This window comes from Tursiops truncatus, chromosome 5 (assembly GCF_011762595.2).
Source record: "Tursiops truncatus isolate mTurTru1 chromosome 5, mTurTru1.mat.Y, whole genome shotgun sequence".
NCBI lineage: Eukaryota > Metazoa > Chordata > Mammalia > Artiodactyla > Delphinidae > Tursiops > Tursiops truncatus.
Genome location: NC_047038.1, coordinates 119674187 through 119700898, shown reverse-complemented (window position 1 = coordinate 119700898; position 26712 = coordinate 119674187). Strand labels below are relative to the sequence as shown.

At 36.7% G+C, this 26712-nt stretch overlaps 1 long non-coding RNA gene across 4 annotated transcripts in view; it reads left to right on the top strand.

Moving 5' to 3' along the window:
- The first annotated feature begins 302 nt into the window (after window positions 1–302).
- Window positions 303–26712, top strand: part of LOC109548545 (uncharacterized) — a 50012-nt gene continuing 23602 nt past the window's right edge. For 2 of the 4 annotated variants that reach the window (XR_012332168.1, XR_012332169.1), the window contains exons 1-3: window positions 303–652; window positions 20902–20991; window positions 21484–21607. This is a non-coding gene — a long non-coding RNA (uncharacterized lncRNA). Of the gene's footprint in view, window positions 653–1016; window positions 1213–3161; window positions 3247–20901; window positions 20992–21483; window positions 21608–26712 lie in introns of those variants that run through there. The other 2 variants (XR_004526761.2, XR_012332170.1) reach the window with 2 other exon arrangements.

The window sequence follows — 26712 nt, the reverse complement described above, 5'->3', positions numbered from 1 at the left end:
TATTGTATTGTTCATCTCTGTTTATGTGTTCTTTAATTTTTCTAGGTCTTTGTTCAGCATTTCTTGCATCTTCTCAATCTTTGCCTCCATTCTTTTTCCGAGGTCCTGGATCATCTTCACTATCATTTTTCTGAATTCTTTTTCTGGATGGTTGCCTATCTCTACTTCATTTATTTGTTTTTCTGGGGTTTTATGTTGTTCCTTCATCTGGTACATAGCCCTCTGCCTTTTCATCTTGTCTATCTTTCTGTGAATGTGGTTTTTGTTCCACAGGCTGCAGGATTGTAGTTCTTGTTGCTTCTGCTGTCTGCCCTCTGGTGGATGAGGCTATCTAAGAGGCTTGTTTAAGTTTCCTGATGGGAGGGACTGGTGGTGGGTAGAGCTGACTGTTGTTCTGTTGGGCAGAGCTCAGTAAAACTTTAATCTGCTTGACTGCTGATGGGTGGGGCTGGGTTCCCTCCTTGTTGGTTGTTTGGCCTGAGGCAACCCAACACTGGAGCCTACATGGGCTCTTTGGTGGGGCTAATGGCAGATTCTGGGAGGGCTCACGCCAAGGAGTACTTCCCAGAACTTCTGCTGCCAGTGTCCTTGTCCCCATGGTGAGCCACAGCTTCCTCCCCTGCCTCTGCAAGAGACCCTCCAACACTAGCAGGTAGGTCTGGTTCAGTCTCCCCTGGGATCACTGCTCCTTCCCCTGCATCCTGATGCACACACTACTTTGTGTGTGCTCTCCAAGAGTGGAGTCTCTGTTTCCCCCAGTCCTCTCGAAGTCCTGCAATCAAATCCCACTAGCCTTCAAAGTCTGATTCTCTAGGAATTCCTCCTCTCTTTGCCGGACCCCCAGGTTGGGAAGCCTGACATGGGGCTGAGAACCTTCACTCCAGTGGGTGGACTTCTGTGGTATAAGTGTTCTCCAGTCTGTGAGTCACCCACCCAGCAGTTATGGGATTTGATTTTACTGTGATCGGGCCCCTCCTAACGTCTCATTGTGGCTTCTCCTTTGTCTTTGGATGTGGGGTATTTTTTTGGTGAGTTCCAGTGTCTTCCTGTTGATGATTGTCCAGCTGCTAGTTGTGATTCTGGTGTTCTCGCAAGAGGGAGTGAGAGGACGTCCTTCTACTCCGCCATCTTGGTTCAGGGCCTGTATTATTTTGTTAAATAGTGTTTCTGTCCCATTCTTTCTCACCTCTGTCCATGGGATTCCAGTTCCAGGTATGTAAGTTTTTCTTTTTTAACAATCTATGTCTTCCATTCATAGATTGGTTTTTTTTGTTTTTATTTTCATCATTTTTGCCTCCCTTAACTGCACTCTTGATAATTTGTCTAAACTTACTTGCAATTCACTAATTCTTTCTTCAATTGTGTTTACCTAAATTTAATTACTGTGAAATTCATCCATTGAAGTTTCTTTTTAATTGAAGTATAGTTGATTAACAATGTTCTGTTAATTTCTGCTATACAGCAAAGTGACTCAGTTATACACATATATACATTCTTTTTTATATTCTTTTCCATTATGGTTTATCCCAGGATACTGAATATAGTTCCCTGTACTATACAGTAGGACTTTGTTGTTTATCCATTCTATATGTAATAGTTTGCATCCACTAACTCCACATATCATCTTTTTCATTTCTACAAGTTTTAGTTCATTCTTTTTCAAATTTGCTATGTCGCCTTTTATATTTTGTGTACCCTGCAGACATTTTCAAGCTCTTTATTTTTTAAAATAAGAAGCAGCTATACATATATGTATACATAGAGCTGATTCACTTTGTTATAAAGCAGAAACTAACAAAAATAAATAAATAAAGATAATAACTAAATAAAATAGATATCCAACAAGGACCTATTGTATAGCACAGGCAACTCTGCTCAATCCTCTGTAATAACCTAAATGGGAAAAGTATTTGAAAAAGAATAGATACATGTATATGTATAACTGAATCACTCTGCTGTACACCTGAAACTAACACAACATTGTAATCAACTATACTCCAATATAAGATAAAAATTTTAAAAAAAGAAAGAAAAAATAAGAAGCAAAATTGTTTTATACTCTGTGTCAGATAATATTAATAGCTGAAGTGCTTGTGAGTTTATTTTTATTGCCTGTTTTTCCTGGTTCTCACTCACAGTGGATATCTTGTTTCCCCATGTGTTTTGTTATCCTTGACAGCAAATTATTTGGAAAATTATTTAGAGAAATAATTTGAGGCTGAGGATGATTATAGATCCCTCTAGAGAGGATGTTTGTGGCTTTTGCCAGGTCTTTGGGAGGGTACAAATTCAGAATCAACTTATGTCTGAATTTCATGTTTACAGTCACCAAATGACCCAAGTAACCTGGAACAAAAGATAGTTCACTTCTGGTTCACCCTTACTATGAGGGTATAGCCCTACTGGGTTTCCTCTCAAAGTGGGTATATAGGGGGCAGTTTAAAATCCTTACCTTAGTGAACCCTGGGCTTTTTTTTCTCTCTTTTTTTTTAATTCCCGCACACCCTACCAAGCTGCTAAAACTATAGTTCAGCTTCACAGTTGCTACTTCCAATTGGATAAATGACCTTCAGGGCAAAACAGATTTGAGTTCTACCCTTTCCTCTCCAGTTTCTTGCCTTCTCCTAGGTTTTGGTTGGGTAAATCTTCTAGATTTTAGATGGTCAAATGTAACTATACTGTTAGTTTTTGTTTGTTTGTACTTAGGGTTTTTTTTTTGTTTGTTTGTTTTTGCTTTTAACATTTCCTCTAGCTCTTTCTAATTATTCAGTTCACTATTACCAAGATGAAATCTCTTTCACTCCATAGTTGACAAAGATTTCTCCTATATTTGAAGAAATTTAAATAATTACTGGTTCTATAGTGGTTCAACCCTTCTCCACAAAGTCCTTTATTTATACATTTAGCATGTGGTTTAGGAGATTAAAAACAAAAGGCTCTTTTCTCCTTAAGAATAAGTTTGAGGGGGAAAGCCTTTTTTATGGCCATTTTTATGGCTAAGAAACTCAGTAATTTTCAGTACCTTTGAAAAATCATACTAAACTTTCCAAGTATTTTTGTCCGTGTGTTTTGCTATTTAATTGGTGTGGCTAAAAAAAAAAAAAAATCCAGTGGTAGGTATTATTTGTCCATAAATCCCTCCTTGTTTTATTTTTATCTAGGAATTATGATTGTTTCTATTTAACTCTAGTTAAAATTTGTATGATGATCTCAACTATAAAGAAGAAAAGAGTAAAGATTGCTAAGGTATGCATCAAAATCTTATAGGTATTTATCATTTGTCTTTGCAGAGTGGGATTCTTGGTGGATTTTTTCTTTTCTTCTTCGTGGATTTTCAATATTTTTCTAATTTTCCTAACAGTTTGTATTGCTTCTATACACAATTTTATCTTAAATGTACAAGCATTGTGCACAACTGTATCATTGTGATCAGTCATGTAAGCAGATAAAAATTTGAAGAAAAAACTCACAAACATTGCTACTATCTAAACTCTGCATGTAGGAATAGTAGTGCATATTTTTTTACTTGTTTGTTTCCTGATTTCCTTTGAAAAGCATTTATTGCTATTTTAATGGAAAAGAATAATAAAAAATAGAGATTTTTGAGTACAATAATGAGTTATTCACAACCCTGCTTTAGGAAGTTTTCTTTTAATTTAAAAGGGCACAGAAAGGAACTGTCTCAGAGAAACTTTTTAAAAAGCTGTGATATTACTTTAGTTGAGAGGTATTGATTAACAAAAGTACTACATGGTTGTTGCATTTAAAAGTAAGTTCAGATACAAGAGCCATAGCAAAAATAGCTTAAGCAACATATGACTACTCATTAGATTTAAGTAGGAATAGACATCAAAATTCTCACATGGTTTGAGGATAGGATGGCCATTCTAAGATATAAGGAAAATGGAAGTTGAAGCAGATTGGAAAGGGTTGTACCTGAACCACACATTGAATACCTTGTATGCTTTCAATGACTTATGATTTCTAGGTGTGATGAGTCTGTTTACTAGACTCATTTTGCACGCAAATGTTGTATTAGTTTTCTATGGCTGCCATAACGAAGTACCACAGTCTGGGTGGTTTAAACAACAGAAATTTATTTTCTCACAGTTCTGGAGGCTAGAAGTCCAAGATCAAGGGTTTGGTTTCTCCTGAGGCCTTTCTCCTTGGCTTGCACATGACCACCTTCTTGCTGTGTTCTCACACTGTCTTTCTTCTGTGCACATGCATTCCTGGTATTTTTTATGTGTCCAATAAATTTCTCAGATCTGTTTATCCTGTAAAGTGATTATGGTTACTCACCACAAGGACAGGCACTTTAAAAAAATGTACTGTTAAAAGGTCATGAAAGGGAGAAATGTCAGAGATAACAAAGTCCAGATGTTCAAAGATCAACTAATATCAGCATACAGGAATCATGCAGATACTAGCCACAGATGGACAATTAATACAAAATACCAGCAAAACAAATAGGAACAATCAGTTCATTATAGTTTTGAGAAACCAAACAATAGAGCTTTCATAGTTCCTTTATTCCATTTCAAAAGCTTGTGTTCTACTCAGGTTTTCTTCTCATTTCTTCCAAACAACTTTATGTTTCAAATCAAAATAGACCTCAAGAGAAGTGAAAAACTTCTCATTTCAAGGCATCAGGATAATCAGATGTGTGATTATATCCTAATGACTTGATTTTCTGAATCTCTTTCCAAACACACTGTGAAGTGAGTCCTAATATGGACAATGAGAGACCTTGACTGATGGATGTCTCTTCTGTTGAAAATTCGCTGAATCATGCTAGATTGGTTTCCCACACAAAACTAGAAAATAGTTTACTTTTTAAAAAATTACTTTTAACATTAAAATGAATGTTTCCTTATTCTCCATCAGAATCTTGATCTGTGCTCCCTACATATAGGCTTAGCATGCTGTATTCCATACTCCCTTAACCCAGAGTTGTAGGTCTGGCCAGCAGTTATCACAGGCAACATACTCAAGAAATAGCTAGGAAAAGAAAATCACTGTCCCATGCCAGTGTCTAAAGGTCAGCAATTTCTCATTTTAAATCAAAGCCTGTTTCATTGACGCCTATGAAATGCCTATAAATTCCCAAGAAAAAGCTTTCCACAGGGATGATTTCTGTGACTGTCTAGATAGAGTAAGGAAGAAAGTTCCACATGATCTTATGGGATCCTACAGCTTCGCTTATCACCTGTGAGGATAATTCCCAGATCTGTGTCTCCAAATCTGTGTCCCCAGCCTTCGAGCTCATAATTTCAGCTGTGCAATGGACATCTCCACCTGGGTGTCTGCTGAGCCACCACACTCAGTGCATATTCTATATAAATGCATTTTCTCATCCACTCATGCCCCCTTATGATATTCCTAGTCTCTCTTAATAACACAATTATCTTTCCTGATACTCAGAAATGAGGACTCAATGTCAGATTTTTAAACTTATCCAACTTATGGTTTTCACCCATATTAAATTACCTGCCATGTATTGATGACACTTCCTTGAAAATTATTTTTAGTTTCCATTTCTATTTTCCCTGCCACCATCTTAGTTCATTCCAAATCATTTCTGAATGGACTGAATTCCAAATGAATAATATAGAATATCACTAATTGGGGGTTGAATTCTAAGTAAATAGGGCACGCTTTCTTTAATTTAGGCACTACTGCATTTATAAAATCTAATCTTTATTCTCTAAATTTTTATTTACTACCTTCCCAATCACTCATTCATTAGCTCATTTGTTCAAAATTTTCTTTCAATGGTCTAGTCACTGAAGATAGAGTATACGGTCCCTGTCTTCAGGGAGCTAAAAAGTAAAGAAATGGGACTTCCCTGCTGGTGCCATGGTTAAGAATCTGCCTGCCAAGGCAGGGGACATGGGTTTGATCCCTGGTCTGGGAAGATCCCACATGCCATGGAGCAACTAAGCCCGTGCGCCACAACTACTGAGCCTGCACTTTAGAGCCCATGAACCACAACTACTGAGCCCCCACACTGCAACTACTGAGCCCGCATGCTGCAACTACTGAAGCCCAAGCACCTAGAGCCCGTACTCCACAACAAGAGAAGCCACCGCAATGAGAAACCCGAGCACCACAACGAAGAGTAGACCCCGCTCGCCGCAACTAGAGAAAGCCCGCGTACAGCAACAAAGACCCAATGCAGCCAAAAAAAATAAAGGGGGGGGGAAAGAGTAAATTATTTTAGATATTCTTAAGTGCTGTGAAGAATGTTATAATGTGATGTGATAAAGAATGACAAAGAAATGCTACATTAGATAGACAGATCAGGAAAAACCCTTCTGAACGATCAGAAGTAGACAGTCATCTGAAGATCTGAGGGACAAGCATTTTCAGAACAAAGTAACAGGTCTGGATGAAAAAAAAAATAAAACTAGTATGTTTAATAAACAGAAGGAAAACTAATGGTGTAGAAATTTTCTGAGCTCAGAGCATAAAGGTATGAGAACTATTTAGAAAGGCACGAGAACAACTCTTGTATGGTATTCAAATCATAAATAAAAAGTAGGATGTGAGGATCAACTGGACAGTTTCTGACATGAACGTGACATCATCTAAAAAGATGACATTAACTGCTGAGTGAAGAATGATTTCAGAGACTTCTGGGTCAAGATGGCAGACTGAGTTTACACTGAAACTGCCCCCTCTACTCCCTTTGCATGAAATTGATCAAAACAAAGAAAAATAGTTCTTTCAGAATTTTATTTCTGAACCAGAAAGGAAATACTTAATAGCAATTAAAGTGCGTAGGCATGAGAAAGTGCAACCTGATAAAGACTGTTTGTCACCGGAGTGTCAATGCCTATGCTGGGACAGAAACCTCTGCACAAATTTGGGAACTGTAGGCCTATAAAAATCATCATAATCCCTTTGGCCATGACAAATAGGCAATATATTTCCTCCATGTCTATCAGCCTTGCTTATCACTGCTTCCTCTGAGCATCCTGTATTGTAGACAGATCAGAGTACTCAGGTTTCCAAACATATTCTGTCTTTTTACTGTTCACTCCTTTTAACTGCTTTTCTTTTGACCTACAATACCTATCACATCTCTTATCCCAACAACATAAATATATTTTCTCATATTTATACATGGAATTTTTATGGCTTCTATACTTATTGTTAAAGCACTCCTAAAGGTGGCTTAATAATGGGGACAATATCACTTCTTGCCTCATATGGTGAAATCTCAGCTACTGTCATCCAGTGTGATTGTGTGTCAACAGCATACTCCTTCCCATTACATTCTTCAAACAAGAAACCAGAACTCACTGGCAGGTACTTAGCAGGTAACTAAGGTAGAATTTTTTTTTTCTTTTGCTATTAATTGTAAAGATGACAACATGGTTATCACTAGTTCCAGCATATTAGGATTGAAGATAAACATACCACTTGAAGATATTAAAGAAATGTAAAGCCAAGTGCTTAAGAAGCGTGTGTATAAGAGTCTTGTAATGGACTGTGATTATTTTATAAGATAAAGTGTGGATAGGGCAGTGTCCAGAATTTTTATAGGCATGTGAGATTTGATCATACCAGAAATCTGCCATTTATATGCCTGATTTGATTTTATATTTGTTATTGTTGTGATGGTGATGGCGGGGTGTATGTGGTGAGGGGTTATGTGTTTTTAATTAGTTCTCTTTTATTTTCTATTTGTATTTAAGTCTTTATTAAATCTCAGCCAGTGGGGCAGTGCAGGCAGCATCTGAGTAAGGAAAGTCTCAAGAAACAATAAAAGTAAATTTTTTCCTTAAAAAGATAATATCTGTGGGCAGTGGTCAACTGTCACATCCCGATTTTTCAAATGAAAAATACCTTTCTAGTTTTAATATCCAAGATTATCACATTTGAATACACATATCTATTAGCACAAAAAATTGAGCAACTTTTATAAACCAAATATATGCTTTTTTAAATTTATGAATTAAATATATACATTTGTATTAATGAGGGGGTCGCCAGAGAAATAGAACCAACAGAAGATAGAGAAAGAAAGGGAGGGAGAAATTGAGAGAGAGAGAGAGATTAATTATAAAGAATTGACTCGATTAGTGAAGCTGGCAAGCCTCAACATCTGCAATTGGCAAACTGAAAAAATGGTGTAAGTTCCAGTCTGAAAACTGGAAGACACCAATGTCCATCTCAAGCCAGACTCAGGGTATTCCCTTTTACTTCCAAGAAGGTCAGCCCTTTTGCTCTATTCAGGCCTTCAACAGATTGGATGAGGGCAACCCACGTTAGGGAGAGCAACCTGCTTTAGTCAGTAGTGATTCAAAGTTAACCTCATTCAAAAATCACCCTCAGAGACACACCCAGAATAATATTTCTCCAACTATCTGGGCATCTGGTGGCCCAGTCACATTGACACATAAATAAACCATCACACATTATTGAACAAAAATATTTGGCACATTGAAAAAATAAACATTTTAAATAATTAGTTCAAAAATATTAAAAGTTATTTTAGTATTTTCTTTCTAACTGATCCACTTTTCCTTAATTAAAATTTTGGACAAGTCTTCTCTTGGAGATCATTCCCTCGAAGATCTTTGCTTATGGTTGTTAAAATTGTACCTTTTCTTCAAGTCAGCATTTATATTTCTAATCAAATGTAATTCCTCTCACTTCTGTCCTCCTGTTACATTTATGTGCCCCTCTTTTAGCAATCAAGTCAGTTTGTCCCTTGGTAGATATATAGAGATATCCAAGTATTGCCTATTTCTCTGAGTGAGTTGCTTGGCTATTAGTACCGGAGTCATTAATTCTAAACCCCTAGAACAAAGTGGGCTGTCTTGTCCCTGGTAAAATGCTCAAAAACTGTTTGTTGAGCTAAATAAAATTGCTTAAATAAAAAGACTTAATTTCCTATTTAAAAATGAAAGCATTTACCAAAATGAGTAGAGGATCATATTTAAAACACATCTAGTTAGAATTTTGGGTACACACTTTTCACGTTAAAGGCTCAAGCCCAATCCCACACTTCAATTTCACACCACAGAGCAATTTCCTGATGCATATTCTAACTTGCAGTTCTCTGAGAACTTGAGCAAAGACATCCCCTCTCCCCTCAAACAGTTTAACTTAATGCAAAAAGACCCCCATTTGAAACCTGAGTCAACCTGCGGGTAGAGAACCCTGTAGAGTGGGGAAACTTTATTTCTAGTCTTAATTGCGTTCTTGGTTCAGGGGGCATAATGACTTCATTGAACCCCTCAGAATAAACTACTCATTCCTCGTTGAGCACTTTCTTTCAGAAAAGAGTTGAATCTGTTAATCAGATGGTTAGCCAATAGTGGCCGGAATAAATGGTATTGATAAACATTTTAAATGATGTAAAAGTAAGGTCATTTTAAAATAGAAGTTGTTACCATAAATAAGTGATGGTGGACGCTAAAAAGTCGGTGGAATAAGAGGTGAGAGTGGGAGTAAAGGATTTCAACCAGGGGCTTCCCTGGTGGCGCAGTGGTTGAGAGTCCGCCTGCCGATGCAGGGGACACGGGTTCGTGCCCCGGTCCGGGAAGATCCCACATGCCACCGAGCGGCTGGGCCCGTGAGCCACGGCCGCTGGGCTTGCGCGTCCAGAGCCTGTGCTCCGCTACGGGAGAGGCCACAACAGTGAGAGGCCCGCATACCGCAAAAAAAAAAAAAATAATAATAATAATAAAAAATATATATATATATATGTATATATATACATATGCCCCATGCCCCTCACCACTCCTCACCAACAGTGACATAACAATACTGCCTCATTCAGAAAATGTTAGAGGAGAGGAGAGAGAGAGAGAGATAGAGAATGGCTAGAGAGAGACCAGTAGTGAAGTGTGAGCTCCTGAGCGATATAATTTCGAATGTCATACCTGAGGAAAAAGAGGTATGCCCTGTTCCGTCAAGTGAGAGGGAAACTGTGGCAATTCCAGGAATTTGCTGGGATCCTCACTAGCCATCTTTACCCAGGCCATGGTAGTGGGAGAGTTAGAGTCCAGAAACTATAGTAGCATAACAGTTCTGCATTGGGTTTACAACCAAAGGTAAATTTATTTTCCAACGTCCTCCTTTAACAGCATTCTTGTAAATAAGTAGAAAAGACAAGTGCCTATAAATCTCTTACTTATCTATCCACTCCTGCAGAGATTACATACCTAGGAGAATGACTTCAATCACCAGACTCTCCCACCTCGCCTATATAAACTGTGAGTGAGACACGACAGGCAAGTTGGGGGTTCTAGGAAAACTGATTTTCATTTCCAAGCATGAGGAACTCAGATGTGACTGCTTTTTGCTCACAACACATTCAGTGCCATGCCCTCACCCTATTTATGTGTCAGGACTATGGAGTGACAAAACTGAGGAATCATACGTAAAAATACTCTCTCCTTGCTGTATTGCCATCCTTCAGAAGGGACTTTTCCATTCATCTTTCTCCATTTCTAAAGACAAAAAAAGTAACTAAGAACAAACCTGACCTTGTTTATTTATTATGATTTGTCAGTCATTTTCATTATCACCTCTTGTCTCATGCACTGTTCGCTGGCTTGTGCTGAAAATAAAAATAATTGAGGGAAGTGAGGCTGATACACAGAAGAGCAGCGATGATAACACGAAGGGGGGGAATATAGAGAATCCTTAAAATGATAAACATCAGTAGTTGATCTTTTTTTAAAATAGGGACTGGGCTCAAATTTCCCTCTGTTGCTGTGGAAGGATTATTTTTAGATTTGTATAAGGAAACAAGTTCTAAAAGAGGGTCCTCTGCCAGCTCCATGGCTCTTGAAGCAAAGGCAAGGTCAAGTACCCTGATCAGTAGAGCAGCTTGTGGGTAACAAAGAAGTTGGTCCTCCTTCAATGTTCCCCGCGGCCTAGACGTATGCGTACTTTCTTTGATGTTAATGGGACTTAGGTGCCCATGAGAGACTTGTGGACTTATGAATGTATAAGAAGGACTTCAAGTTCATAGATTTGTACATTTGGAAATTATTTTACTATATTATTCTTTCTTTGCCATTATTTTGTAAAAATAAAGCCAGTATGTGTATTTAATGGAGTATGACATGCTGCGTAGGCGAAAAGCTGCAGGAATCACATCTATGAGTTCCTGGCTTGTAATCTAAAACGAGACCAATCTTTGACAAAATTTTGGAGTCAGTGTTAGGGGAGGTGTATTTTTATTGATCGCAAGCAGCCAATTACCCAGCAGCCAGGGGAATGAGTCAGCGGTATATTTTTTTTCTTTTTTACAATACATTTATTTTTGGCTGTGTTGGGTCTTCTTTGCTGCGCGCGGGCTTTCTCTAGTTGCGGTGAGCAGGGGCTACTCTTCATTGTGGTGTGCAGGTTTCTGATTGCGGTGGCTTCTCTTGTTGTGGAGCACGGGCTCTAGGCGCACGGGCTTCAGTAGTTGTGGCTCACGGGCTCTAAAGCGCAGGCTCAGTAGTTGTGGTTCATGGGCTCTAGAGCGCAGGCTCAGTAGTTGTGGCGCACGGGCTTAGTTGCTCCCCGGCATGTGGGATCTTCCTGGACCAGGGATCAAACCCGTGTCCCTTGCATTGGCAGGTGGATTCTTAACCACTGCGCCATGAGGGAAGTCCGAGTCAGCAGCATTTTAATAATTCTATTTACTCTGAGAAAACCAAAGGTTTCCACTGAATAAATATGATTCTGTTTACTCAGTGACAAATACAAATTGGAAAATAAACTTGTTTTTCAGAAACTCCAGAATCACGTAATCCATCTTTGAAAATAGAATTCTTTCTTACAATAGATTCTGGGATTCTTTTTTTTTTTTTAAGTACTGCGGAACCTAATCCTTGATATGTTTGAGTAGTAAATTTCCTTTGGACCCTATTTTAGTCATTTCCTACATTCCATGAACAGGATATGGGAGGAGTGGCTGCTTCCCATTTATCTAATCTATCTCTAACCTCAGAAACTAAAGGTTAAATTCAACTCCATTCTTACCCGTGGGCTGACGGAGGGAATCTTTCAGCTGTAGTAACCACCCACTTAATTTTCTTTCTGGTCATTTATCCTCTCCTGATACCAATACTAAACGGCTGGAGGAATAGAATCTGTGTCCCATTCAAAAATACCTGAAAGCTCTCTAGCATGAGCAAAGAGAAACAGTAATAGAATGTTCATCACTACAAATAACTTCAAAGTAGTATCACGTAAACACAAATTCTTCTATCGTAATAGTTATCTCCTTTTCTATGGTGAAATTGTAATTGTTAAATATTTAACTAATAACAGTGTAATAAGTATAATCTCCTTTCCTTGGTGTTTGAAGATGATGTTATTGCTCTTGCAATGTTGGGCGTGTAATTCAGATTATTGTCTAGTTATGAGGAAAATTTGGAGTTTTCTATTCATTATAAAGAAAATGGGGAAAAAATAGAAAAAATAATACATGGTTTAAGGAAGCATGAAAGGGAACTTTGTATTTTGATCTTTACATTGATCATTTGTGTTCTATATAGGGACAAGATACAAATAGAATAATAAAATATTATATAGGGGACATATTATATTATATTATAGGGACAAGATACAAATAGAATAATAAAATAAGGATTAAAGGCATAATTGTTTACAGGGTCAAAAGACTTGAGAAAACATTGCTGCATTTGCCATTGGTCTGTGGATGGCTAAACTTTTTACTCTATAAACGAGAAAAAGTAGTTTTTTACTTTCCTCACTAGTTTCGTGATATCACCTCATCCCAGAAGAGCTGCCTCTTGAGAAAAATGAATGATTAACCTGGGATTCCGGGAGTTTGCTTTGCTTGCTGGTAGAGATCATCTAACTTTGTATATTTGTCCAAGATACAAATGGGAAAATAAGAAATTAGGAACAAATAGAGGGCCAGAAATATAATGACAGTTAAAAAATACTATTATCGGTAAATTCATCAGTTTTAAACTTTGCAAAAGAGTTCTCTTTCATTTTCTACTTGCTTAAAAAGTATTGTCTTCAGGGGCTTCCCTGGTGGCGCAGTGGTTGAGAGTCCACCTGCCGATGCAGGGGACACGGGTTCGTGCCCCGGTCCGGGAAGATCCCACATGCCGCAGAGCGGCTGGGCCCGTGAGCCATGGCCGCTGAGCCTGCGTGTCCGGAGCCTGTGCTCCGCAACGGGAGAGGCCACAACAGTGAGAGGCCCGCGTACCTCAAAAAAATAGAAAAAAAAAAAAAAAAGTATTGTCTTCAGTATTCTCCCAGGTTTAAATTCTAGAAGTAAACGTTAATATATTATTTAAGAACTAACTAATGTCTTAGTATAATTTTGAAACAAATTAATATGATGATAAAGACCACCCCGACTCCCAAACTGAAACGTGGTTAAGCAGTCTCGGAACCGTGGTCTTTTTGATAAGAGATGAGTTGGGGATGTAATCTGACCCTTCTCTATCTTCTGCTCCACGAAGAATTAGAATGGCCTTATGTCTGCAAGGTTATTGGAGGCAAGGGAAATGCAGATCAGGTTGTACTTATAAACTTTTTAGAACTCTTTGAAAGATGACCCAAATAGAAAAACCATTAAATTTGCATTCAGAATTAAAATTCAAAAGGATACGGAAGATAATTACTTTATAAGCAAATGTAAAATGAAAAACTTGCAAAAGGAAGGCATTCACCAATGAAATACCATAAGGTTAGATGTAATTCATATTTTAATAAAGGAATGGCCATAAATGGTATCTTCTGAAATTCACTTGCCTAGGCTAGGTCTTTACCTCCTGAAAAAATTGTTTCACTGTATGACACTCCTAGCAACTAGAGGTTATGGATAGAAAGAAGCCAAGACCCCCTCTACCTTCCTCCTCCATGAGGAGGTCTTCTCCCAGCGGAGTCAGCTTATCTTCAGATAGAAAAGAGTCCTTTCATAAGACCTTTTAATAGTCTTCAGTGGCTTAAGTTTCCAGGCAGAAAATTTCACCAGCATTCTGTCAGCAAGTTGGTGGTCTCTGATTCTATATGCTCTACTTTCTTTTACAATGACATACATTTTCTCTATTGAGCACTAGAAGTATCTAATAATAATAATTTTATAAATTGTTATTATCTTTTAATTAATCATCGAATTACTTTTACAGTGATGTGGCACTCAACTCACCATCTTCTGATCTTTGGCTTCACAGCCTTTCCAACCCAGCAATGTAAGGGCAGCTGCCGTATTTTACTCTGTAAATTGAAAAGATTTTCCAGCAGGCTTGTCAATAAAAGGGACTGGTCACCGAGGTTGGGGGTGGAACTGAGCCTGCAGGTGGAGTAAAGGGGTCAGTTTTCGGAGGGGGCTGTCCTGGAGGAAGGAGACCATCTTGGCCATTACAGGGATCTGAAGTAGTTTTCCTTCATTCTTGTTTCTCAATCCAAACTAGCAGGCCTAACAAATCAAACTGGTGCCAATAACTAGAAGCAAAGTATTAGGAAGAATTAAACATCTCTCTTGTGATGTGTTATAAAATCTCAGACCGTGACAGGACTGCAATCAAGTAAGGCGCTGTGGACGGCAAAGCACCGCATTGTTAGCAGCTCCTTAGCTGCTTTTCCTTCTGTCAACACTGTGAAACACAACTTTTCCCTTGGAAAAGGAGGTGATGTCAACTTTCCCTTGCCATCTTCTAGTCCTGTGTCCTGTGACTGGTTCCCTGATACGCTTGTGGCTTATTACTCTTTTTCATGTGAATCCATTAGGCTGCCTTGTTAGTGGACTATACTGTACTGGCATGCAACTCCCATTCTTAAGGTTAGGATTATTGATGATGTCTCTACTGGCTTAGAATAGTGGCAATTTGACCCTTTGGCTAAGTGATATATGGGAATTGGTTCTCGATTATTCTCTACTACTCAAAATTCAAAAGAGTTCCAGGAATAAAAATAGTCAAAAATACCACCTATCACTAGTTTACTTTGCATCTAACATAAAGATAAGACTTTGCATGGGAAAACAACCCAATCTTGAATGAAAACCAGAAGGCCTACCTTGTAATCTTGGCACTTCCCACTATATAGGTAAGTGACCCAGGGAAAGGCGTCCTGTCTGCCTCTAAACTTGTGGAGTTCTAAGAGCCAGACATGAAGTCCTGTTCTTGGATAATATGCCAAGTCAAGACTTAGTTAAATATATATTTTGTATGTGAAATAGTATAGTATGTATTTTTAAATATTTCTAAGTTCTGTCACAACTTTATAATTTCCAGTTCCCCTTTCACTTGGCAAATTTGCCTCTTATTTAGGAGATATCAAAAGTCACAATTCGAAAACTGTAGGGTATAGTCCAGTAAGTGATTCCACTTCTGTCATTTATGCAAATATATCCCTCTACTATTTCCTACTCAAAAATATTTTAGAATTTAAAGGGAAAATACTGACAATAACCTCCTTTGCCCAAACAAAAAGTAGTCACTAGGTGAAACAGTCTTTTACAGGAAAGGAAGCATTTTGTTGAACAGTTAGTTCCCAAGGTGAGAAGTTCCCACTTTAAAGTTCCACACAGAAATAAGGTCTAGGGGCAGAACAAAGATGGATGAACTCAGCGTGAGTCAGTTCTGGGTTTTGTAACATTAAAAAACAAGATAGATTTACTAATTAGTGCTTTGATCTATAACTTCAAATGGGCTGTGAGTTTCCATTTATATTGCAGAAGGTTCTAAAGGTAATAGTTATTTGCTAAAGAAATGTAAAATGGCAGAATAGCTATGGGTACTCACTTCTTCACCCATTCAGCAATTTTCTTCTATTTAATGTTTTTGGAGCATGCATAAAAATTTGTGACACTTTAATTTTCCTTTGTAATTGGCTATAATACAGAAATGGCAGTCCGTTTCCCATCCTTGGTCTGTGAATGGAAATTTTGAGGACAGAAAAATTTATCTCACCCACCTCATGTAACCTACAGGAATCATGAAGCAGCTTTGGGGGAAGTCTTGATTGTTTTTCTCTCCTTTCCTCTGCACTTATTTCTGTTGAGAGTAAGATGTTCAGGGCATCATTGAAGTGAGTGACTGTGTGGAAGGGATCAATGGGAATTTGTGTGGGACCCATACAAAGCCAAGGACATTATAGCCATGTCAGTTTTATTGCTTTTGTCCAGAACAGAGAAATTCAGAGGCTGGTTCTAATTCCCTCCCGCTTCCAAGTGAATTCAACCTGAATGCTGTGTTTGCAGAATGTGAATTATTGGATCTTAATCCCAAATAAGTCAGAAATGCCAGTGTGAATACTCCTACAGCAACCTTAGCTGTGCCCTCTCATGCATAAGGATTACTCTGGGACATGGAGCCTGTCATTACATGGTTATGTAATACAACTTCTGAACAACTCTGGAAATGCTCAGTTACAAAAGCGACCATTTTGAATCTGTGCAGCTGGCTATGACAGTCCACTTTCTTCTATTTGAAAGGCAAAAAAAAAAAAAAAAATAGAAGTGGGATTAAAAAGTTGTTTCCAAATTTAGAAAAGCTTTTCAACATGCATAAAGATGTTTATAGACTTAACTTTCAGTTGATTTTTTTCAACTTAAATTTCCTTATTCTTCTTTATAAATATATCTCTTACACATTTTAGAGGGAAAAAATCCAATTTAAGTCTAAATTAAGTTGGGCCAAATAATTAGGGGAAATTATTTTCTAGGTAAATTCACATTCTTAAATGATTTGAATTGGGAAAATATTCAGGAATTGTCATAAAAATCAAGAGAAAGGCTCAGTTTCTACATATCCATAAAGACTGAATCAGGGATTATAGAGAAAGTATTAAAAAGTAATTGCTAAGGATTGTGATGTCACTTATATCTTCAGCCTGATCACTTCTCCCTGAGCCAGAACATAGGTAGCCTTAATTCAGTGAAAATGATGAATATTCATTTCTCAGGCATATCTGTTATTCCACACTTGCGCCAGCTTTACTGTGGTGTAAGTGCTATGCCATTTGCAGTCAGGCAGATTTGAGTGTGAAGCCCAATCATCCCCCTTGATGACTGTTTCTAACTTGGTTTACTCATCTATAAAATGGGATAATGACACTAACCTCTGTATTTTGAAACAATATAATGAAAGCTTTGAACACAGGCTTGCACATAATAAATAGTACATATTTTTTTTTCTCCTGTCCTTTCCTCACATGTATCAAAGTGTTACTATGCATATGTAGAATAATTTTCAACCAAAAACTGCATAAAATATTTTGAGGAAATGACTGTGGTATAGAGGGGAAAATACAGGCTTTGGAATCATAGAGATTTTGATTTAATTCTCAGCTTTACCATCTCTTAGATTTGTAATCTTCAGATTTCAACCTTTGCATTGATGAAATGGGAATAGAAATACCTACAGGGTAAGATTTTTGGTGATTAAATGTGCAAAGTTCCCAGCATAGTGCCTGCCACTAGGTAGAGCACTAATAACGACCACGGACATTATTTACTGTCCTAATTTTGGTTTAAAGGGCACAATGTCAGTATTATCAGAAGTCATACTGGAGAGAGTCAGTCATGAGTGGAGTGTAAGAAATAAAAGTGAGAAGACTAGAAATTAAAATATTTTAATGAAAGGATATAAATGTGACTTTCGACAATAAATGATAAGTATTCATAAAGAAAATACTTTATCCTAACTTAATAAAATCGTGTATTAATTGGAGTATAAAATACATTACATTGCTTTCATTATCTCTTACCTGAGGGAAATAATATTTTTTCCCTCAGACTGAGTATAAATATGGCAATATTTCATGGGAAAAATGAAAGTCTGACATAATTGCATAAAGGTTATTTTTGTCATCACTTATATGAGACTCAAACTTTGACAGATAGTTTGTAGTCATTTATTATGAAGTCATATTATACCTTCCGTTTTATCACACCACCTAGCATGTATTACATATATCTTAAATAGGAACTAAAATTCTTTAATTTCCTTTCTGTATTGAATTGTTATGGTGAATCAGTTTGCCTATTACATACACAAAAAATAAATCAACTAATCAATAATCCTTATTAATTTGGTACGTTTAAAAGGTCTACCAAATGCTTGGAAGGAAATGAAAATTCATTTATTTTCATCTGCTTTCCAGCAACAAAAATTGTTCAAGTCCTCTACTCATGTATCCTTTTTTTTTCTGTATTTGTTTTGTAGTCATGGTGTTTGCAAATGTCCATGTTGGAAAGCCAGTTAAGCAGCACTAAAGAGTTACAGCTTGTTTGCCACTCCTCCATCAGACTCTGCAAGGGCTTCTAAGAAAGCAGCTTACATTCACTTCAGAATGTGTGCGTCCATCTCCTTCACATTCTTATGCCAGGGCCTCTCATAAGAATGCTCCTTATAGCCAGCCCAAGGAGGCCAGTTTTAATGTTAGGAAAAATGTAGTAACATAGGGAACACAGAGTTAGAACTAAAATGTCATGCCATGTTGAACCATTAAGCTATGGCTTTATTCAGAGCTCAATGGCTGGAGGAGAGGCGGCAGCTCAGACTTTTTTTTTTTTTTTTTTTTGCGGTACGCATGCCTCTCACTTGTTGTGGCCTCTCTTGTTGTGGAGCACAGGCTCCCGACGCGCAGGCTCAGCGGCCATGGCTCACGGGTCCAGCCGCTCCGCGGCATGTGGGATCTTCCCGGACCGGGGCACGAACCCGTGTCCCCTGCATCGGCAGGCGGACTCTCAACCACTGCGCCACCAGGGAAGCCCCAACTCAGACATTTTAGTAAGACTTCAAGGTCAGGTCATTGGTAAGATTTCAAGGTCATTCTTAAATCTGTGGAAGATTGAAAGACTTTAATCTCCAGCACAATTCGTTCACTCTATTTATTCAACAAATATTTATTGTGTCTACCTACAGGCCAGAAACTCTTCTATGTTCCAAAGTTAACAATGAATATAACAGACAAAAATCCCCATCTTTATATGTAATTTATATTCTGGTAGTGGTAGGCAGATACATAGATAAGTAAACTATACAATAATGTCTGTTGGTAATAGCAGAGAAAATAAATTACCAAAGTGCAATGGACTGTTAGAGTTGGGAAGTGTTGTAACTTTATATAGTGGTCAAAGACAGCCTCGCTGTGGAGATACAGTTTGAACAAAGACCTGAAGGAAGTGAGAAGCAAAGCATAGCTGTGTGGATATCTGGGGTGAGAGTGTTCCCACAGAAGGAACAAAACATTGAAGGTGAATGGGAGCAGGCCTCATGTTCAGAACACAGCAAAGAAGGCAGGGGTGTGGGAGCCTCGCGAGTGAGGACAGAGTGAAAATGAGATGGAGAAATGGTGTCAGAATTTACGGGCCATTGTATGGATTTTGGCTTTCACTTAAAGTGAGAAGGAGGGCCGCTAGAAGGTTTTTAGCAGGAGAGTATAATACTTGGACTTGCATTTAAAAATAATTCATCTGTGTTCTGTGTGTAGAAATGACTGAACAGAAGAGTGGGTAAGAGACTATTGCAAGTAGTTGAGGAGAGATGATGATGGCTAGGGTCAGGGCTGAGTGGTGAGATGGTTGGGAGATATTTGAAAATAAAGCTACGAGCACACATTTTCGCAATATCTTAGATCTGCAATATTAAGGACCTTCTCAATCTAAGGAAGCAGAGTTTCCTGGAAAATCTTTATTGCCTAATTAAGTAGGGAAAAATACTTTCAAGTGGCCTCCTGAGTCTTTTGTCACTTCACCATCCTTAGCCTTACTGGAATCCCAGGACTCAGCAACTCTTCTGGGCTAATGGGTGGGCCATAAACAATGATCTCTCCTTCCATATCCATTTAGGAATGTTGTACTTGGCACAACAGATTTCCAGTAGCTAAAGGCTCATTTCCTTAGGTCGACATACCATCTGGCGGTTAACAAAGACTTTCCTGATGAACCTTAAGATACAGAGCAAGCTGGTTGGGTAGGAACAATGTCCAGCTCTGGAAATGCAGTGGAAGTATTGAGTTTACACTCAATGTGGAAAGCTAGTGCAATCCGCTCCTCCCAAACACCCCACCATTTAAAAGAAAGGATAGAAATTAAACAGCGATTGTAAGGAATTATGAGACTTACAATTGCCTGGAAGTCAGAACAACAAAGCTTTATATGTCGGTACTTCTGTAAAAATTAACTGCTTGATAGCAGTAAAAGTTAGGACTTAACAGCAAAGAATATGTCTTTATGTACCTTCACGGATACAGTTATATAATGGCTGTCTTAATTAATATCCCTCATAAAGTCTAAAGTTTCAATAATATTGCATAATATTCATACATTAATATCTCATATCCCTATCTTAAGTAATCTGACCATAAGCAAAGATTCCCTACCCAGGTACAAAGCTGACACTCTTAACCAGCACAAAATGAATCTACATCATGACTGAAACATAACTATACATGTGTGTCAGTGTGTGTGTAGATGAATTTATACATATCTTTTCATCGTTTCATGAAAGTAGTTTTGTTCCAATATGTCTGTATCCCTTAATATACCATACCCAGAACACATGAATTGCTCTGCTCTCTAACATCACATTTTTCTGTTTAGGACTTGTGGATATATGAAGGTAAAGTCCAGGCTTTGGAGCAAGGTTATATTGCTCATTATGTGGCCACAAGAAGCATCCAAATATATCATGGGATTTCTAAAATGCTATGAAGAATGTCTTTGGGCATATTAATAGGACTGGAGGTTTCCATCCCTTAATGCTTCACTCATGTACTACAGTTTGCAAACCCCCAGCTTAAAGTTGTTTTTTTTGTGACTATATTTTCCATTAATGATATATGATGGTTTATCAATAATATTTTTACCATAATATATTTATATGTATATATTATAGTGTATAATTGTGACAATATAATTGCATTGTTTTTCTTTTTCTTTCTATTAAATAGAATTCTCAATTCTTTTATGCATGGAATTTTAACCAAAGACATGGAATAAACTTACAGATAAAACATAAAGGCATATTATGTTATTTCAGAGTAAGTATATATATATGTATTATAGTTACATCAGTAAAGCTATAGATTCAGATGAAAAAACAATTGCTATTGAAAAAACTTTGACTATGTAGATCTATACAATTCTACAGTAGATTAAATGTCCACAGTTCAGGTGAGTCAACATTTTTGGTTTCATATGATAAATTAGGGAACATGTTAAACATAGTTCTGTTGAGTTCCCACCACTAGCTACAAAAGCTGAACCAATTATTGGTTATATATTAAATTTCTATCTGTCTAAAAATATCAAAATCTTATTCTTTAGACTCATTTCTAACAATGCATTCTTGAGAAAGCAAGTATTTTTGAACACAAAAACAATCTCAACTTCCATAAACAAACGTGTATAACTTCCTTGGGAAAGGTTTGTTGTTTAATTTGTTTCTGAAGGAAGTAATTGATTTTTCTTGGCAGATTTGATAAAAATAACGAGGTCTTGATTGTCTAACCTGAAGGTCATGTCCTCCTCAGGAATCATCAGTGCATAATTCAGATTTCAGTGAATTCAAGCTCTCTCAGGACTCTCTTTTGATATATGACTACAACAGGCTATCACACAGCTCCTCTGCCATGAAATTACTAACATAAACAGATTGTAAGTAAAAAACCATATATGTATATATAGTAAGTAAATATATTTATATATGTAAATGTATATTATATATAAATGTATATATGTATATGTATTTCTTTTTTCTTTTGTGTGTTACATCAGTACATATGAAAAGAATAAATCAGATAGCAGTACAATCATTAAGAATAATTTTTTACTAACTTCCCATTAATTCTGTAAACTTCCATCATGATCAGCCCCACTAATCCTGTGTTTATAAAATTTTGGAGGCTTTGATCAGTAGTTTTTGTTTGTACTATGTACAATGCATGAAGATAGACTTTGAAAGCAAATTAATAATGCAAATATGATTGTAAGGTTATTTTTCAACATGTAAAACAAAAAACAATTAATTTACAAGTTTTATACAGTATAATTAGAAATAATTTTTATATTTTTATTAAAGGAAGTATAGAAGGACTTTCACTCTGCAGCAATTTTTAGCACTGTGTGAACTAAAAAATAATGGAAAATGCATTTTATAAAATCTTTTCTACAATTTACATGCTAAGTCAATTGGTTCATATTATCACTAACTTTAATTCAAATTAATGTAATTTGGGGGCTGATGAGTTAAAGAGATACTGTAATCATAGTAAGTATGGATTTCAGTAAAACTTTATGAAGTAAATATCCCTAATGTTCATAATTTTCTTGTTGAACTTATGAAGAAAACTTCAACAAACACACTTAAATAGTGCTGGCCAACAACACTCACAGGAAGGACTTTAATGTCCTTTATAAACAGTATTATTAGGGTGAGGACAGAGAGGGCATGCAGATGAAATTTAAGATGACATGCAGATTCTTCAAAAGGAGAATAAATATAATGATGTAATTGTGATTTTGAAAGATCTTGACAAGATGGGAAAATGACCAAATTAAAAATATGAAATTAATGGAACTAAATGTGAAACTTACATTTATGTTAAAAAAAAGTCAATTGTGTACAAAAATTAAGTCAAAATGGATCAAAGACCTAAACCTAAAAGCTAAAACTATAAAACTCTTAGAAGAAAACATAGGGGAAAATTTTCATGACATTGGATTAGGCAATGATTTCTTACACATGACAACAAAAGCACAATCAGCAAAAGTAAAAATAAATTGGACTACATGAAAATTAAAAACTTCAATGCATCAAAGAACAGAATCAATAGAGTAAAAAGGCAACTTACCTAATGGGAGAAAATATATACAAATCATATATCTAATAAGGGATTAATATTCAGTATATATAAAGAACTCCTACAACTCAACAATAGAAGAGAAATAACCCAATTAAAAATGGGCAAAAGACTTGAATAGATATTTCTTCAAAGAAGATATACAGATGGTCTAAACCATGTGAAAAGATGGATAACATCATTAAACATTAAGAAAATGCAAATCAGAACCACAATGAGATATCACCTGACACCCATTAGGGTAGCTGCTAGAAAGGAAGGAAGGAAGGGAGGAGAAACAGAATGAGGGTGGGAGGGAGGGAGGGGGAAGGAGAGGGGGGAAGGGAGGGAGGAAAGAAGGAGGGAAGGAAGGGGAGGAAAAAAGAAAGGAAAAGAAAATTACAAGTATTTTGGCAGGGTTTTGGAGAAATTGGAAACTTTGTGGTAGTGGGAATGTAAAATGGTGCAGCAACAGCAGAAAACAGTATGGTGTTTCCTCAAAAATTTAAAAATTGAATTACATATGACCTAGAAATTCCACTGCTGGGTCTATATCCAAAAGAATTAAAGCAGAGTCTTAAAGAGATATTTATGCACCCATGTTCACAGAAGCATTAGTCACAATAGCCAAAAGGTAGAAGCAACCTAAGTGTCCATAAGTGGATGAATGGATAAGCAAAACAGGGTATATATACATACAATGGAATGTTATTCAGCCTTAAAAAGGAAGGAAATTCTGACACATGCTATAAAGTGGATGAACCACTAAGTGAAATAAGTTCGTCACACACACTCCACGAAAATATACTTTATGATTCCACTTATATGAGATACCTAAAGTAGTCAGATTCATAGAGATAGAAAGTACGATGGTTTTGCCAGGGGCTGGAGGGAGAAGGGAATGGATACTTGTTGTTTAATGTATATATAATTTCAGTTTTGCAAGATCAAAAAGTTGTGGCAATTGATTGCAGAACAGCATGAATATACTTAACACTGCTGAATTACACACCTAAAAATGATGACGATGGTAAATTTTATGCCATATGTATTTCCCCACAACTTTTTAAAAAAATCAATTGTAAAGTTACCTAAGGAGCTATTATGTCAGAGCATTATCTTGTTTTAAACAAAGAAAGAAGTTTTGAGTTCGAAGATAGCCACAAATTGTATTTAATCAAGAGTGCATTTGTAACATGAGTACAGAAATGTTATGGTAAACTTCATGTAGCAAATCTAGTTCAGGGGAAGGAAGTTTTATTCTATTTTGTGCTGGTTACATCATACCTTGAGTATTACATCCAGTTCTGAGTATTGTATTTAAAGAGGCACATTTTCAAATCAAAGGCATTTAAAGGAGTTCAAATGCAATGGTGAGAAATCTGGAAACTATGTCATACAGTAGACAAAGTGAAGCATTTCAGATTTGGGGCTCTGTTACAGGAAATAACTGGGTTTAAAACCAAGCTCCATCACTGACTAACCTGTGACCCTGAGCAAGCTCTTTAGCTTCTGTGACTATTACTTAAATCCTCACCTATAAAATTATGATCCCCCCAAATACTAAATATTCTGTGATATCCAAAGCTAAAAAACACACTGTAATTTGCAAAGTGCTTAACATTAGCTAATATTATTATGATTTTTGTACTACACTAGTAAATGGCCTCTTCAAGAACAAAGACCTGGTGAAATATAATAAATAATTTAAAAGTGTTTTTAGGCTGTCCTGTGAAAGAGGTTTATTCATTTTTGAACCAGAACACATAACTAGAAAGGTTTAGTAGAAAGCTAAAGAAAAGGAAATAAATTTATCTTACGTTGAAGAAGATTCCCACATTCCATGTTTAAAAATTAAATAAGCTGCCCTAAAAAGCAGTGAGCTGGGCTTCCCTGGTGGCACAGTGGTTGAGAGTCCGCCTGCCGATGCAGGGGACACGGGTTCGTGCCCCGGTCCGGGAAGATCCCACATGCCGCGGAGCGGCTGGGCCCGTGAGCCATGGCCGCTGGGCTTGCGCGTCCGGAGCCTGTGCTCTGCAGCGGGAGAGGCCACGACAGTGAGAGGCCCGCGTGCAGCAAAAAAAAAAAGAAAAAAGAAAAAAAGGGAAAGGGCCCAAATCAATAAAGTCAGAAATGAAAAGGGAGAAGTTACAAATGACACCACAGAAATACAAAGGATCATAAGCAACTATACACCGATAAAATGGACAACCTAGAAGAAATGGACCAATTTCATTCTGGTCAAGATGTTGTGGTATCATATTGTGGACTTAACTTGAATTGTCCTGATGACTAATGAGGTTGATCACCTTTTTACTTGTTTACTAGCCATTGGGGGATTCTCTCTGATGAAGGTCCTATTCAAACATTTGCTCATTGTTCTATTAGTTTGTCTATATTTTTCCCACTTTGTGGATTACCTCTTCACTCTCTTACTGGTGTCTGTTGATCAATAGAAGGTCTTAATCTTAGCGTAGTTCAATTTAACAACGCTTCCTTATGGATAGCTCTTTCTAAATTCTCTTCATGTCCTCCATAAAATATCTTTGCCAATAAAGTTGTTTAATTGCTCCCATATTCCTGGTCAAAACATCTAATGCCTGAGAAGCAAAAAGGATTTGGATGTGTCTTATACTGAGCCATTGCAACTTGACTTGCATTACATAATATGAAAATAATTTCTGAGCACAATCATTAAAGAATCATCTATGAAATCATGGAATGCTCAAACCTTAGAAAAAATTTTTCCTTTCAACACTTTTGGCTTACATTTAGTATAAGGAAAAAATGTATTGCTAGAATATCTTCAGTTTGATATTTTTTATAAAGATGAAAAAATTGGAGTAGAAAATCTCACCACATATCTAATATCAAAAAAGATGCTGTTAGCTTTTGTGGACTAAGGGACTTAAACATCATTAACATCCAGATATAGCTTAAAACTCCTAAATGCTTTGACTATTTCTGCCAAGAATAATGACTTCCATGGAAATGAACTGATACACTAATTTTCCACACTAATTTTCCAAGTTTCCATTTCTCTGTCCTTTCTTAAATGAAGGTATTAGCCCCAAAGAACTAATGTCTTCTGCCAGAACACTCAACGGTTTGAAAAAATTATCCTACTTAGTGTTAAGTAAATATTAGTATTTATAAAATTAGTATAAATTACTGTAGACCAATATTAGTATTAATAACATTAGATATATTTATCTAAATTTTCAGGTTTTTTTTAATCTGCAGTAAACTAGGTATAAACATTTTTCTGAAGTTTTTTTTTTTTTCCTATTCCTTACATACACAATTAAATGATAGAAAGTTTTTCAGAAGATCTGATGTTTTTCTCTGGAAGCCATAAAAGTTGGCTAACTGTCCTTTAGGGAACTGAAGAGAAGTTATGTCAGTTTTAAGCTTTATAGCACTAATCTTGCTTCACTGTCTAAATGCCAGTATTCTACTGGCAATTTACAGACCAGAGATTTCATTTATCTTGATAATTAAAGAATGTCACAGGAGTGTTTTTTATTGCTATTTATTTTATTCCAGAGAAATAATTTATACTCCTCAACCTATGTGGTACATATTATTTACATATTTCAATTAACACTTGCATGTAATGTTTCTCCGACTTAGCTCATGTTTGGAAGCTTCCTAAGGCCACTTACGGAGCAACAAAATTACAAATCAGTTACGTAGTCAGGGGCACAAAAACAGAAACTCGTGGATATGACTGGGGTAGCACAGAGAAGAACTTATGCTCTGAATTTGACCTCCACAGTGCATATGAAACCCCTCAGAAAGCACAGAGGACCTTCAGAATAGGGATGAATGCTTAAAATCTAAAGAGAATGGGAATTAAAGAAAATAAGACCAGCTTCTAGAACAATGAATCACTGTCTAAAGAATAAGAAATCAGGGTAG